The 17,808-nt window shown below is 38.6% G+C and overlaps 1 long non-coding RNA gene across 1 annotated transcript in view; it reads right to left on the bottom strand.

The window, feature by feature from the left end:
* The window catches only part of LOC122453271, a 30,108-nt gene that overhangs the window by 193 nt on the left and 12,107 nt on the right, over nucleotides 1-17,808 (bottom strand). The gene's annotated exons all lie outside the window — the stretch shown is intronic.

Below are 17,808 nucleotides of genomic sequence, written 5' to 3'. Positions count from 1 at the left end.
ACTGAAAAGTAAATGGATTTAAAATATGCAAGACTCATATTTGCATTTTATTATTCATAACCTCAAAGGTATGATCTTGACTTGCAATCAACCAACCCAAGGAACAAGGACATAAGGTAGACCAGGAGTCTGAATTCCAAGAGGAAAGATTACAACAGGAGAAGATTCAACTCATTATTAAAATCAGATTTCTAGTAAATTTATTTTTTCACATCTTTTACTCACAAAATTGTTATCTGATATTATTTAAAGGAAATAAACATGAATCCACATGTCTTTCCAACAAACACACACAGGCTGCCTACCTAGCACCAGGCTCTGCCCTAGGAACTGACAAAATCCCTGACTTCAGAGAGCTAATGTTTTAGACAGAGGAGCTGGACCCAAGGAAGAAAGACTCAGCAAATAAAAAGGTTAAAAATGTACAGTGAGTGAAGTGATTGTAAGTGCTCTAGACAAGCCTGGAACCTGGCAAACCAGGGCTGCTGGGGTCCAAGGGCAGGCTCCTCTATGTGTGGTGGTTAGGACATGTCTCTCTGTTGGTGACATTCAAACAGAGGCGAAGAGGAGCATGTAAGTCTCCTGGACAGAGGAGGAACATTTTCCAGACAAAGATAAATGCAAGATCAAAGGTGTTTAAGTAGGAAAGAGCTTAGCATGTTTTAGGAAACTGCAAAGAGGCCAGAGAGATGGAGACCAGTGAGTTGGTAGGAGATAAGAAGATGGCCAATGAGATAGCACCTCAGGCCAGTCAGAATGGCCATCATAAAAGCCTGCAAATGATAAATGTTGGAGAGGGTGTGGAGAAAAGGGAACCCTTCTGCACTCTAGCTAGGAATGTAATCTGGCGCAGCCACTACAGAAAACACTATGGAAGTTTCTTAAAAAACTAAAAATAGAGCTACTGATGACCCAGTAATCCCACTCTCAGGCATATAGCTGGAGAAAATCATAATTTCAAATCATAATTTGAAAAGATATATCCACACCAATATTAACAGCAGCACTATTTACAATGGCCAAGAGATGGAAGCAACCTAAATGTCCATCAGCAGCAGAATGGATAAAAGAGATGTGGTACATATGTACAATCGAATATTATTCAGCCATAAAAATATTGAAATGATGCTATTTGCATCAACATGGATGTACCTAGAGATTATTCTATTAAGTGAAGTCAGCCAGACATAGAAAGACAGATATCACATGATATTGCTTATATGCAGAATCTCAAAAAATGATAAAGTGAACTTCATTACAAAACAGAAAGAGACTCACAGACATAGTTGGTTACCAAAGGGGGAAAGTAGGGAAAAGGAGAGTTATGGAGTTTGGGATGGACATGCACACACTGTTAGATTTAAAATGGATAACAAACAAGGACCTATATGCAGCACATGGAATTCTGCCCAATATTCTGTAATAACCTAAATGGGAAAAAAATTGAAAAAGAATCAGCTCAGTTCAGTCGCTCATTCGTCTCCGACTCATTGCAATCCCGTGAATCGCAGCACGCCAGGCCTCCCTGTCCATCACCAACTCCCGGAGTTCACTCAAACTCATGTCCATTGAGTCGGTGATGCCATCCAGCCATCTCATCCTCTGTCGTCCCCTCCTCATCCTGCCCCCAATCCCTCCCAGCATCAGGGTCTTTTCCAATGAGTCAGCTCTTTGCATCAGGTGGTCAAAGTATTGGAGTTTCAGCTTCAGCATCAGCATCAGTCCTTCCAATGAACACCCAGGACTGATCTCCTTTAGGAGATCTCCTTGCAGTCCAAGGGACTCTCAAGAGTCTTCACCAATACCACAGTTCAAAAGCATCAATTTTTCGGCACTCAGCTTTCTTCACAGTCCAACTCTCACATCCATACATGACTACCGGAAAAATCATAGCTTTGACTAGACGGACCTTTGTTGGCAAAGTCAAGCCTCTGCTTTCTAATATGCTGTCTAGGTTGGTCATGGCTTTTCTTCCAAGGGGCGAACATCTTTTAATTTCATGGCTGCAATCACCATCTGCAGTGATTTTGGAGCCCACAAAAATAAACTCTGACACTGTTTCCACTGTCTCCCCATCTATTTCCCATGAGGAGATGGGACCCGATGCCATGATCTTAGTTTTCTGAATGTTGAGCTTTAAGCCAACTTTTTCACTCTCTTCTTTCACTTTCATCAAGAGGCTCTTTAGTTTTTCTTCATTTTCTGCCATAAGGGTGGTGTCATCTGCATATCTGAGGTTATTGATATTTCTCCCAGCAATCTTGATTCCAGCTTGTGCTTCTTCCAGCCTAGCGTTTCTCATGATGTACTCTGCATATAAGTCAAATAAATACAGTGACAATGTACAGCTTTGATTACTCCTTTTCCTATTTGGAACCAGGGAGGAAGAAAAAAACGTGCCACTCTCTGCAGGTCTTTTCTGGACTATACTGGATTCACCTCTGCCACCACGGTCCAGCCTGTGCCCCTTCCTCATGTCAGGACCCTGGCTCCCTTAGCACCTGACGACTTACACGCTGCTTCCCTGGGAAGGTGGAGGCGATACACGTGGTGACTGAGGGCCCAGCCAGGAGGCGGGAAGCCGCCCCCAGGATCGTGCTCCCTCAACTGGACCCTGGTACATCTAAGATCTCCCTGTTCAGGGCTGCAAACAGGAAAACAAAGGCTGCCTCTGTGCTCTGTACTTTAGGGTCAAGAATAAAAAATCAAGATAAGAGACTAAAAGCTAATTATAGCTATTTCAAATTTATACCATTTTTTTTTTAGGAGAAGAGACATAATTCCTTTCTAATGGCAGATTCATCACAGAAATTAGATAGAAAAAAAACCCCAAATCCAAAATTTCAGCTGCTCATCCCAGTTACTCTTCAAAGTTTATTATTAGCAGGATTTGACTCATCTCATTTTAAATTACTCCAACACCTCACCTAATCATTTTTTTAAACTATATCTCATTTTAATACTCTCAGTTGTGGCAAAATTTCTAACCCAGAGCCTGAAATTTTCTTTAGCTTGGTGTCAGCCCATTGCTCTTGATTACACCTGTTGTCTTTCTCACACCAAGGTGGGTACAGAGTACATCTTCAGGAGATAACATCAGATTGTCACCTGGTGGCCCAAGACAGGATACAGAGTTATGAGCCAGCTCCATACCATTTCCCTTATGAAGCAAATGATAATACTTAAAACACTGCATTTATGTCTGTTCGTTTCCGCTGAAAATTTCCAGTGGTCTCTATGATCCACAGAATTAAATTCAATTTGCTTTGTTTGGGATTCAAGGCATATTGCAAACTTGTTCTTAGTTCATGTTTCTAGCCACAGCGTCCACTATTTAATTATAAAAAAAAAGTTCCACAAATAACAAACCAATCTCTTGAATTTTCTTGAAATATTCTTTGTGGATTTTTTATGTTGTTTAAGAATGTGCTTTTTCTGATTATAGTTTTTCTTCAATTTTAAACATGTACAGTGAATGATTGAAAAAAAGAAGGAAGAGAGAAAGGAAGAAAGAGTTTTAAGGACACAGTAAAACCAGAGAAGTACAGACTGCCAGTTAACATCAGAAAATATTTAACATGGCTAACAGAGGAAGAAATGTAAACTTTACCTCCAATAACATGCTACTTATTAACCTATCATAGTGATTAAAATTTTTTAAAGAATGCTATTCTGTAATTATACATATTGAATAATTTCTTAGCCAACACCTTGTTAGTAAGTAACTTGGTTATTTAAAATGTTCTCCATTTTGCTTCTCTGTCATCTCCCTGGAAGACTTGTCTGTAACAGGAAATTCTGAAAGCAGCCACGGGGACTTGGGACGCACCAAGCTGCCCTCCAGAATGTGTTGAGCGCCACCCTCACTCAGGGCTGGTAGGCAGAGTGGTGTATTATATGCACTGCACGAAGTTTCCAGGCCAGAAAGAGTCTCGGAGGATAAGAGAGCTGGGTGGCCAAAATGTGGGCCATGTTGTGCTCTGTAAGCTCCATGTCCTGTTAGAAGTCTAGTCTCTTTTCATCTTTGCTATTTTCATTAAAAGCGACACTGAACCTAGATGTCCATCAATAGATGAACGGACAAAGAAGATGCGGTACATATATATACAATGGAATGTTGCTCAGCCATGAAAAGGAATGAATTTGAGTCAACTGAACTAAGGTGGATGAAACTAGAGCTTGTAATACAGACTGAAGTTAAGTCAGAAAGAGAAAAACATATCATATATCATACATTATATTGTATCATGTATCATAAATCATTTCAAGTATCATATATTAACAAATATATATATGGAATCTAGAAAGATGGTACTGATGAACCTATTTGTGGGCGGGAATACAGATTCAGCATAGAGAACAGACTCATGGACACAGACCTGGAAGGAAAGAGTGGGACAAATAGAGAGAGTAACACTGAAAAATATACATTACCATATGCAAAATAGATAGCTAGGTGGGAAGTTGCTGTTACACAGGGAACTCAACCCTGTGCTCTGTGACAACCTAGAGGAGTGGGAGTGGGTGAGCGATGGGAGGGATGCTCAAGGAGGGGGGACATGTGTATACCTGTGGCTGATTCATGTTGTATGGCAGAAACCAACACAACATCGTAAAGCAATTATCTGCCCACTGAAACCACATTTAAAAAGCTAGTATGTATAAAATAAATAAGCTACAAGGGTATATTTAACAGCACAAGGAATATAGCCAATAGTTTATAATGACTTTCAGTGGAATATAATCTACAAAAATATTGAATCACTATGCTGCACACCTGAAGACTAATATTATTGTTAATCAACTATACCTCAATAAAAATTAAAATACTTTATCTTAAAAAAAGATTAAAAGTTTTGGGAAGATGAAATTATGAAGTTGCCTGAAAAATGGCAGAAGATAGTGGAACAAAATGCTGAATATGTTGTTCAATAAAGTTTTTGGTGAAAACTTTTTTAAAAAAAGCAACACTGAGACCCCCATCTTCCCCAGAGCCTCAGTATCAGTGCTGGGGTTGTGTCATCATAAGTGGAAACCTGGTTCTCCTTGACACAGCTTCTTACTCTCAAAATAGTGAATCATGCTTATATCAGGAAACTAGTTTGAAGTTATTTTTGCATTCTGATTCAATTACATGTTTTTCTTATATACAACCAGTTGTCCCAACATCATACATTGAATCATGTATTATTATTAGAAAACTGGCTTTTATGATACTTAATTTTACCCATATATGGTTAGATTGAATATTGTTGTTACAATATTTTACTGTCTATTAATGAAAACCTGACATCATTTTTCTTCTTTTAAAATGTACACCTTATCTTTGACAAAGGAGGCAAGGATATACAATGGAAAAAAGACAACCTCTTTAACAAGTGGTGCTGGGAAAACTGGTCAACCACTTGCAAAAGAATGAAACTAGAACACTTTCTAACACCATACACAAAAATAAACTCAAAAATGGATTAAAGATCTAAATGTAAGACCAGAAACTATAAAACTCCTAGAGGAGAACATAGGCAAAAACACTCTCGACATAAATCACAGCAAGATCCTCTGTGACCAACCTCCCAGAATATTGGAAATGAAAGCAAAACTAAACAAATGGGACCTAATGAAACTTAAAAACTTTTGCACAACAAAGGAAACTATAAGCAAGGTGAAAAAGACAGCCCTCAGATTGGGAGAAAATAACAGCAAATGAAGCAACAGACAAAGGATTAATCTCAAAAATATACAAGCAACTCCTGCAGCTCAAATCCAGAAAAATAAATGACCCAATCAAAAAATGGGCCAAAGATCTAAACAGACATTTCTCCAAAGAAGACATACAGATGGCTAACAAACACATGAAAAGATGCTCAACATCACTCATTATCAGAGAAATGCAAATCAAACCTCAATGAGGTACCATTACACACCAGTCAGGATGGCTGCTATCCAAAAGTTCTACAAGCAATAAATGCTGGGAGAGGCTGTGGAGAAAAGGGAACCCTCTTACACTGTTGGTGGGAATCAAACTAGTACAGCCACTATGGAAAACAGTGTGGAGATTCCTTAAAAAAACTGGAAAATTAGAACTGCCATATGAACCCAGCAATACCCACTACTGGGCATACACACTGAGGAAACCAGATCTGAAAGGAACACGTGCACCCCAATGTTCATCGGCAGCACTGTTTATAATAGCCAGGATCATGAAGCAACCTAGATGCCCCACAAGCAGATGAATGCGATAAGGAAGCTGTGTACATATACACCATGGAATTTTACTCAAAGCCGTCAAAAAGAATTCATTTGAACCAGTCCTAATTGAGATGGGATGAAATGGAGCCCCCTTTATTACAGAGTGAAGTAAGCCATAAAGATAAAAGGAACATTACAGGCATACTAAACACATATATATGAATTTATAAAGATGGTTAACGATTAACCCTATATGCAAAACAGAAAAAGAGACACAAATACAGACAGACTTTTGAACTCTGTGGAGAAGGTGAGGGTTGGGGATGTTTTCAAAAGAACAGCATGTATTACATATCTATGGTGAAACAGATTCACCAGCCCAGGTGGGATGCATGAGACCAAGTGCTTGGGCCTGGTTTGCACTGGGAAGACCCAGAGGAATCGGGTGGAGAGGGAGGTGGGAGGGGGGATCGGGATGGGGGAATAAGTGTAAATCTATGGCTGATTCATATCAATGTATGACAAAACCCACTGAAATGTTGTGAAGTAATTAGCCTCCAACTAATAAAAAAATTAAAAAAAAAAAAAGCCTCAGCCATTTTTACACTCTATTTTCACTGATATATTCTGGAATAATTCAGTTGGAATGTTCATTGCAATTGTACTTATATTTACACTTAATTTTAGAAGAAATAAAATGTTTGTTATATTCTGCTTGCCTTCTAGGAAAAAAGATTTCCTTTCATTAAATTCTGTTTTTATGATCCTTAGGGATACCTAATACTTTTCTTTCACATAACACCTGCACATTTCTTTTTAAAGTTACTTATAATTGTTTTAAAATATATTCTGTTTATTAATAGAGTCTGTTTTTATTATATTTTCCAGAAGTTGTTGCTGGCATATGAAGTTATTGATTTTTAAATAATTTTCAACCAGGCTCTTCGCATATATTTTAAGTGTTATTAATAATTTTTCAGGTGCTTGCCTTGGATTTTGCAGACATACAATTATATTTCTTAGAAGCATTGTCCATGGAGTGCAAACGCTGCACAAAGGCAAGCACAGCTGTTACACATCAAGAGACCCAAATGCTCGACTTCCCTCCAACTTCTCCTCCCAAAAGCTAAACAATATAAGTTCACTGCAACAGCAAAATGGAACTCATGTCTGATCGCACACCTGTAATGTAGATTCGTAGGAAGAACAGGTCAGGTTTAGGTAACTGTTGATAAAATCCACTGACAAATAACTTGAGCTCCCACAGTCCGCTCAGGGCACAAAGCAGTGGCTTCAGAACAGTGGGTCAGTACCCTCTGTCTAAATTCCACATATATGCATTAATAATCAATATTTGTTTTTAGAAAGACGGCACTGATGATCCTAGATGCAAGACAGCAAAGGAAATACAGACGTAAAGAACAGACTTTTGCATTCAGTGGGAGAAGGCGAGGGTGGGATGATTTGAAAGAATAGCATGGAAACATGTATGTTACCATATATAAAACAGATGACCAGTGCAAGTTAGAGGCATGAAGCAGGGCACCCAAAGCCGGTGCTCTGGGACAACCCAGAGGGATGGGGTGGGGAGGGAGGTGGAGGGTTTAGTATGAGGGGACACATGAATACCTGTGGCTGATTCATGTTGAAGTATGGCAAAAAGTCATCACATTATTGTAAAGGAACTATCCTCCAATTAAAATGAATTAAAAAAAAAAAAAAGAACAAGCTTATTGAGCAGTGGGTCAACAAGGTGTTCCTGTGATCAGCAGCTATATTTTGAAAGCATCCCCAACATACAAATAAATGCTTCACAAAATATAGGCTTATGGCACCTGTCACTGCAGTTCTGCTGATAACATCACTTCTTGCTCGCCAGTCTTTCTGTGGTGCCCAGTGTAAGAGGAACACAGGAGCAGATGAAGTGGGCAGAGGAGGCCCTGTCCAGGGTGCTGAACTGCGCTCTCCCTCCCACCAAGCTCTTCAGAACTCACTCAAAATCATGAGCTAGTCCACTGAGAGCCACGCTGCTGGGTTACTCACCCAATCTTGGTACCAGCTCTTTAGATGATCTGCTAGGAAATTCTGTGTTTCTCCTTGATTTCCATTATGTATAAACTGTGAATTATATTGACAATGCTGCTGTATTTATAAGGAAGCAGTATTTCTCAAATAAAAATCTGCACCCTGGTAGAGTAAGAAATTCTGACTGTATTACATAAATTCCCATGAGTCACTGCCTATACCTCTATTTTAAAACTAGACCACATACTCATTTGTTTCCTAAGTACCTGTTAGACTGAGCTCTTCAAGGGCAGAACTGGGTTGGCTCTTTAGAATTTTTTACATAATACTGGAATCATAATAGGTGATTAATCTAAGATTTTTTTTTTAAATCTAGGATCTTTGAAGAAAAAAGCAAGGCAAGACAACTCAAAGCAAAAGAAAATAAGGAAGCAACTGGCTATAAACAGGCCAGGTATACAGACTTAAGAGGGGGGAGAAAATGATTTTATACCCTTATGCCCTCTTTTCTATCCTAACCATACTAACTTTGAGAAACAAGAAATGAGAGAAAAGCATAGTTTTATGTGGTGATGTTAGGCAGAGATGGTAGCTAGAGCCTTGGCGCAGCTTCTCCCGCCCATCAGCTTGTGTATTTTCAGTGAGCAGCGTGACAGGCATGTGAACATCTGAGGCACAATGACACACGGAGGTCCTGACAATCCAAAAAGATCTGTCAGTGACTGTGAGGTGAGCATCTTTGTGTTTGAGCCAATCTTTCTCAGATAAATGACTCATTATGGCAGTAGGACATTATGGGAATTTTAAACTCTTCAACTGTCTTAAAACAATTCATATCACAGACATCCGAATTTCAGTTGTAGGACTGAGAAAAAACTAAAGAAGCATGTTTAGTAGATCTGTAAGTCATATCAACTGAACATATAAACAAGCTCACTCACAGACTCATGTTATAGAAAGTACCACAAACATGTTGCATACTCAAGCTCTGCTGTGGGATCGTGCTTATTCTGACAGATGGAACTAACAGAGAGCATCTGAAAATGCAGATTGTGATTTAGGTGAAAAAAGAAAGAGATTCAATCACTAATCACAAATTCACGTAGATTTTAACCTAACACTTAAAATCCTTTCTTCTTGTAGTATAGTCTCCACATCTTGTTTCTATTAGGACTCTAGTTCTCAACATCCCTTTGGCACTTATTTTGGTTGAACACAGTACGTTCAAAGGACAGAACAGTCATTGAAAAACACACAGGGAGGCAGAATTGTCATCCAAATTTCTCTAGAGAATTATATTTGGTCTCTTTCACTGGAATCCATGTGCACTTCTCCAGAATCCATCAGCTAGTTTAAAAGCCATCAGCTTTGTCATAGACCACTGTGGTTTTACAAAATTTCAATATCCATCTGTGCAAAGATAATATTTTCACACTATCTATTTTAAAAAGTCCTGGAAAAGAGATTTGAAATGTTAAATTAACTTCTCTTACATCTCTGTCTATATTCTTGTGTGAATATGAACCCTCAAGCCAAGAGCAGATGTTGCTTTACAGAAACATTTTGTGTAAACATGTTCTTTTCATCAGTCAATAAATTTACTTCCTTATGGCAACATTTCACCTCAAAACAATAAAACCCATCCACTTTCTGCCAATATGAATATTTTTCATAATAAGTACATGAAACTGTCCGAGATTAAATTTAAGTCTCAGGTGATTGCTACATTGCTTCCAAAGACTTTTGATATATGAATGAAGTAAAAGAGCTCTCAGCTTCTAAAGAGAGCAGTTTTAACAAGGTCAAAATGTTTTATTGAAGAGTAAATCCATATATTTTTGAGGCATAAATCTCAAGACACAAGGTAAACCTTATAAAAACATTTCATATCAGTGTCATGTCCCCGCTAAGGTGAACTGTCTACATTTTTTATTTTCTCTTATGTTTAGACAACAAATAGTCCTAGAAGCACCTGCATGAGGTCATTTTCTATAGTAGAGGGCTGGATAGGAAATTGGGACTAACTCTCTGGCTAGAAGCAAACTGATATTTCTGGATGAAACATAAAAACATCTTCTTAATAAGCTAACAATATGGTACAGAATGACTAGCCAGATCTGAGGGGCAAGTTTGAATCCAGAGAAAAGGGGTAGTGACAGTCTCTCACCTGAAGCCTTTTCCACTTGGAAGCTTTGAGTTTTTTGGTTGGAGGGGGCAAATGGAAAGAGGAAAATGAAAATCAAAATCCAGGGTCTGCTCAAGGTGGAAGGTCTAAGAGGAGACTCTCCTCCCTCTCCTCACATTAAGCTGAGACCACAGTGGATACAGCCCCAAGGCAAGTTTGCTACTTAGTCAACCAGATTACCCACTCAAATCTACATCATCTTGTGCTCCCCTGTGCTCAGACACTCAGTCATGTCTTTGCGATCCCATAGACCATGGCCCACCATGCCCCTCTGTCCATGGGATTCTCCCAGCAAAAATGCTGAGGTGTATTGTCATTTCCCTCTCCATGGAATCTTTCCAATCCAGGAACCAAATTTGCATCTCTTGCATCTCCTGCACTGGCAAGGTGGATTCTTTACCACTGTGCCCCCTGGGAAGCCCTACATCATCTAAGAGACCCCCAGAGCTCAAGACATGAATCTAACTAGAATACAGAGAGGCTAGGTGTGGAACATAAACACTGAAAATCTTCCTGAAAGCAGCAGTTCTCAAATTTGGGCATGTATCAGAATCACACCGAGGGCTGCTAAAACACATACTTCAGGTCCTCAACCCTAGTCTTTCTGATTCAGCGGGTCTGAGATGAGGCACAAGAATTCACATTTCTAACAAATTCTCCTGTGACGCTGATGCTGCTGGTCCAGGGACCACACCTAGAGAATCATTGCTGTAGATGAATATACGTCTATCCTGAGCAAATTATCCCCCCCCCCAAAAAAATTGCAAGGATATCAAGTATATGATACAAGATAAATAATCAATTACTCAAGGAAGTAAATATAAGCAAATATCAAAAGCAGAGCAGCAAGACTTCCAGTATTTGAATTATCACTCACAAACCATAAAACTAGGATGTTTACTTCATGTCTATGGTTTAAAAAATAGGAGTCAAACTTAAAACAACTTTAGGAAGTAAGAAATTGTAAACAGTGATAGCACAGGTTTGAAAAACTGCAAACTGATATTCTGGAAATGATAAAGAAAGTAAATAAATGAGATTAATGACAGATTAGATGAAGGGAGAATTAGTGAACTGGAAGATAGGTCAGAGGGAAGAATCTAGGTCAGAAATCAGGAAATTATAGTCCACAGGCAAATTCTGGTCCACCACTTGGTTTTGTAAGCAAAATTGTATTGGAACATGACCATGGTCATTTATTTATATATGGTCTTGGGTTATGAGAGACTGAGGTATCTAGGAGGCAAAATCTAAGGAGATATTCACTTTCTGGCAAGTGCTGTTTCTGCACTTTCCCAACTCTGAAAGTAAGCACTTTCTTAAATTTAATCCCTTGGCCCTCTCATGGCCTTGGAAGGAAGCATGAGAGGATCACTTGAGTAGTCAATATATGCAGCTATTAATTTTTGCTGTAGTAACTATAATTTGTACAATTTTCTGAGTTTATTTCAATTTTATAAACAAATGCTCCTCTAAAGCAGGTTAAAGAAGAAATAACAATAAAAATTAGAAACATTTTAAACTCAAAAATAATGAACATCCTATCTATCAAAGCAAGTGGGATGAAGTTAAGACAACAGTGCAACTGTTGGCAAAGCAGGTCAGATAGATACAAGTGATCTGGGCATCTGTGTTAAAAAGCAGTACATCCAATGAGACAGCTTCTACTCTTTCTACTTCCACTCCTGAATATATTTCTACTCCTGAATATAAGCCTTCTACTCCTGAATATAAGCCTTCAGGATCCCGTGTCCTTGTGCCCAAAGTTACATGAGCAGCAATGTCTACAGCAGAATATTACACTGTATAGCTATACAATGATTGCACTATAGCAACAAGCAAAAACAAGAGTGAATCTTGCAAACATAATGTTTAAAAGAAGCAAAGGGAAAATAATATATACCATGTGTGTGCTAAGTTGCAAACGTAATGTTTAAAAGAAGCAAAGGGAAAATAATATACACCATGTGTGTGCTAAGTCGCTTTAGTCATATCCAACTCTTTGCAACCCTGTTAAACTTCTCTGTTCATGGGACTCTCCAGGCAAGAATACTGGAGGGGGTTTCCATGCCCTTCTCCAGGGGATCTTCCCAACCCGGGGATCAAATCCACATCTCTTATGTATCTAGCATTGGCAAGCAGGTTCTTTAGCACTAGCATCACTTGGGAAGCCCAATAAATACTGTATCATTCCACTCATATAAATGTTCAAATAAGGAAAAACTAAGTCAAAGTTAAGAATTGCCTCAAGGTAAGGGGAAACAATTATGACTGAGAAAGTACAGAAAATGATTTTCTGTTCTTACAATAGTTTATTTCTTAATATGAGTAAAGATCATATAGTATTTGCTTTTTAATTATTTACTAAACTATAGGTGGGGAAACAGTGGAAACAGTGGCAGACTTTATTTTTTGGGGCTCCAAAATCACTGGTGATTGCAGCCATGAAGTTAAAAGACGCTCACTCCTTGGAAGGAAAGTTATGACCAACCTAGATAGCATATTAAAAAGCAGAGACATTACTTTGCCAACAAAGGTCCGTCTGGTTAAGGCTATGGTTTTTCCAGTGGTCATGTATGGATGTGAGAGTTGGACTTTGAAGAAAGCTGAGTGCTGAAGAATTGATGCTTTTGAAATGTGGTGTTGGAGAAGACTCTTGAGAGGCCCTTGGACTGCAAGGAGATCCAACTAGTCCATCCTAAAGGAGATAAGGACTTTAGGTGTTCTGGGTGTTCATTGGAAGGACTGATGCTGAAGCTGGAACTCCAATACTTTGGCTACCTCATGCGAAGAGTTGACTCATTGGAAAAGACTCTGATGCTGGGAGGGATTGGGGGCAGAAGGAGAAGGGGATGACAGAGGATGAGATGGTTGGATGGCATCACTGACTTGATGGGCATGAGTTTGAGTAAACTCCGGGAGTTGGTGACGGACAGGGAGGACTGGCGTGCTGAGATTCATGGGGTCGCTAAGAGTCAGACACAACTGAGCGACTGAACTGAGTTGAACTGAACATTTACTTTATGCACTTTTCCAAATATATTTAAAAATTTTTAAATGTTTAAAAAATAAAATCTATATATGGGGATTAACTGAATAAAATAGGATTGAGACAATAGTTTTTCTAACTACAGACTTCTGTGTATTTCTGAAGTTGCATGCTATTGTGGTATCAAATGGTTTAGCAATATACTATAGACTGAGGTTCTTGAAACACCAGCTTCTGTGAACCTAAAGAATGTATTAAGCAGTCTGCTGAGTGAGTCATTTTAATAAATGTGGAAATAGAAAGTAGATAGGGTATTATAATGAAAATGTATGTATCACTCACCCAGCTGCATTATTTATCAACATTTTGCACACTCAGTTTTACTTATCCTCCTCTAATTCTTTTTCTGTTTTAAGGGAAAACCCAGATATTATGTAATTCATCTGTAAATATATCAGTATTTCATTTTAACACATAAAAACAGACTTTAACATCACCACCAGGGCACCATTATCATATCAAAAATGTCCAATAATTCTTTAATATCATCAATGTCCTCTTTGGAAAAAAGAAAGTGTTAGTCACTCAGTCATGTCCGAATGTTTTTGACCCTGTGGATTAGAGCTCAGGCTTCATAGGTGGCACTGGTGGTAAAGAATCTGCTTGCAATTCAGGAGACACAAGAGACCCAGGTTTGATCTCTGGGTTGGGAAGATCCCCTGGAGGAGGGCATGGCAACCCACCCCAGTATTCTTGCCAAGAAAAACCCATGGACAGAGAAGCCTGGTGGGCTTCAGTCCATGGGGTCACCAAGAGTCAGACCTGACCGAAGCAACTTAGCACACATGCACAGACTAGAGGCCACCAGGCTCCTCTGTCCATGGGATTCTCTAGACGAGATACTGGAGTGGGTTGCTATTCCCTTCTCTAAGAGATCTTCCCAAACAAGAGATGGAATCTGGGTCTCCCACACTGCAGGCAGATTCTTCACTGTCTGAGCCACCAGGGAAGCCCTTGATTGTCCACTTTATCTCAACAATAACTTTATAGTTTTTTTCCTTCCCTCTGAAGCAGAATTTACACAAGGTCTACACTTTGCTTATTAAGTCTTCTCTGCTTTTTAATAGACCACTCCCACTTTTTAATGCCATTGATCTACTGTAGAAAATAGATCATTTACACTGTAGATCATCCCACATTCTGGAGTTGGCTGCTTCTTTGAAATACAGATAATTTATTTTTCTTTATCTGCCTTTTAATTCCATTTTGGAAGTACACAAACTTACCTTACTACCTTGATACCACGTATGGCAACCACAGCAGCAGAGTCATCTACTGGGTTACACAGGTAAATTCATTTCACATCCTAAGAGAAATAAAGATCACTTTGAAAAACATTTATTTAGTTGACAATGTTCAGGTCTGAACCACCTAACTGATGCAATTATAATTGCCTTGCTACAATCTAAATCTAGTTACAGAAAAGACTTCAGAATGGATGGACTTTTACACTCACTATGTTTAGGATAATGAACTCTTTTCCAATTAAGTGCTATTTCTAAGCCCTAAATCAGTGTCCCCTGGGCATTCAGGAAAGGCCCTTATTGCACAGAATAGAGTTTCTCATTTGTGGACCACATACTGTGTCTTCATTACATTCAAAGGATGCCAATTCTAGATAAACTGAGAAATGGGACTATTGAAAGCTTTTAAATAATAAGATTAATAACCAACTTTCAAATTAATAATACTAAAATTATGTGGTGTCAGTGAGATGGATGATATTATTTGAAACTTTTAACTAACAATTTATATTCAACTTAAGAATGAGTATTTGGGGATGCAAATCAGGTTGTGTATCCAGTTAATTACTTCATTTATTCTTTATTTATACCAAATCAGAAATTCTTAACTTGTATTAAGACTTAACAAACACACATCAGCAAAAATTAGTTTGAATGTTTTGTGTTCTTGCCTTTTAGTTCTAGGTATTTGGATGAAATATGAAATATGTGCAAATTATTAGGAGATTTATTATTACATACCATGTCTTGTGTGCAGAAATATGCTAAATTAATTACTACATCACTTTCAAAACCATTTGAATGATTGGGCAGGGGCAGACTGGTAAGTATATTTTGAATTCTCTTTTTGTATTTATGGAAAATATTTCTTCATGTTCTGTTGCAGCATTTAAATTTGTTTTTTAAAAAAATATATCCCAGTGTGTCATTCATTTTCTTATCTGACAAGTGAAGAAGAAATCTGAAGGCTGAAAAAGAAAAACATTTTTGGCAATTGAGGTGTACATACCAATTTAGACTTCTTAAGAAGTTTGTTGTCTTATCACCAATATTAACATGATGTTGCCACTGAAGTAATATATTCAGACTATTCAAGTTACTAAGTGTATTTTTGGGATATGTCACAAAGAAAAAAGTGCCTGAAATCAGATAAATAAACCTTAATCTTTTATTGATGCTGTGAATCCTTAAAGGAATCTTATCCTTCACTTGAAAAGCTCCCAGGAGCAAACTTCCCCTTGACAACTAGCATGCTTTAGAGGGAAAAAGTGAGTCTTGCTTTCACTTCCAACCTGTGTCTTTGAACAGCAAGCTGAAAATCAGACATTCAATTGCCAACTTTGCCATGTTTTCTCTTTACTTTAATGTTAAATCCAGACTGGACATATTGCCAGCTGCTGATGGCATAATTAACACCTAAATATTTGACTATTTTTTTGCATGTCAAAACCCTACTTGTGACAAATATGGTGATTACTGCTGTTATTAATACCAAAACTGTTATCCAATCATAGTTTAAACAATTATCCTGCATTTCCCAATTTACTAACTAAAAATGGATTTACATCATCACATTAAGCAAAATATTGGCCATTAGCACGATAACCACTCTTCCACAAGGCATGTCATGGCCACCTATCTGATTTTGCCTCCCTCATTGTCCTCTGTGCACACAATGTCCCAGTCAGACAAATCTTCTTTCTTTCACAGCGAAAAGCCCAGCTTTTGCTTGCCACAGGACCTTTGCACGAGCTTGTCCCTTGATCTCCATGGATAGAGGATGCTATTATTTCATATGGCTGCTTCCTTTTATCATCTTGATCTCAGTTAAAAGCCTCAGTAAAACCTATCCTAATTTCTCAATCTAATACCACACTCCCAGTCACCTTCCATAATATCCAGAAGGGATATTAAACACCTATCTCATGATCTCTAAAGCATGAGCACTGGTCAGAAGGGATGCAGGTTGCAGCCAACAGGTCAAGCTAGACTGGTGCATAGTTGCTGAATATACGCCCTGACAACGTGAAGTTCCCTGTTCTCTTCAGAGCACTTGCCACAGTCTGAAATCAATCTTGACGCGGCAATCATTTGGCTCCTCTCAATAAGAATATAAGCTCTATGAGAGCAGAGCTTTCTTCACCATTGTATTCTTAGCCCCTGAAAATTTGTCACATGTAACCTATGAAATAACAGGTGTTTAGTATCAACCTTGATAAGTGAGTGATTTTGCTCTGAAGGGTACCACTTTGAATGATATCTCCATAGTTTCCACTTCTTATGTGCCATTAGCAACAGCAGTAGATTATCACACAGAGGAAAATCTTATTTTGTTTCCATTCTAGGAAAAAAAATGTGTTTGCCAAGCATATTATTGAACTTTTCTTAAAATGGATGGTGCAAAAGCATCAGTGGCTCCCTGCCATTATTTGAGTCCACCTAGCAGACTCTGTCACCCCACTCCAGTACTCTTGCCTGGAAAATCCCGTGGACGGAGGAGCCACGGGAGCCTGGAAAATCCCGTGGATGGATAGGCTGCAGTCCATGGGATCGCTAAGAATCGGACATGACTGAGCGACTTCACTTTCACTTTTCACTTTCATGCATTGGAGAAAGAAATGCAACCCACTCCAGTGTTCTTGCCTGGAGAATCCCAGGGACGGGGAGCCTGGTGGGCTGCCCTCTATGCGGGCGCACAGAGTCGGACACTACTGAAGTGACTTAGTACCAGCAGCAGCAGAATCTGTACGTCCGGACCAGTCCATAGACACTGCCCACTCCCATCAGGAGCCACCAGGGGCCACAGACCACACATTAATGAACGCTTTTGGGGAGCAAAGTTTACCTTCAAGTCAATAAATGTCCAAATTTCCACTAGTGCCAAATTAGGCAATTTCCAACTAAATGTCATGCTATGTGTCTTGTGTGAAAGATAAGTAAAACCTAAAGAAAATAGATTAAGTTTTAAAGTGATATAGAAAAGGACACATATAATTAGAAGGCTCAGTAAAGTTTCCATGTTTTAATAATGATTATGAGAGCTTAGATTTAAACTACATATAAGGACAGTTGTCATGGAATTTACTAGATGCTTATAAAGTACCAAACACTCTTTA

This window comes from Cervus canadensis, chromosome 14 (assembly GCF_019320065.1).
Source record: "Cervus canadensis isolate Bull #8, Minnesota chromosome 14, ASM1932006v1, whole genome shotgun sequence".
In the NCBI taxonomy this organism is placed as follows: domain Eukaryota; kingdom Metazoa; phylum Chordata; class Mammalia; order Artiodactyla; family Cervidae; genus Cervus; species Cervus canadensis.
Note: the sequence above shows the minus strand (reverse complement) of the source record. Positions and strands in the feature narration are given on the sequence as shown.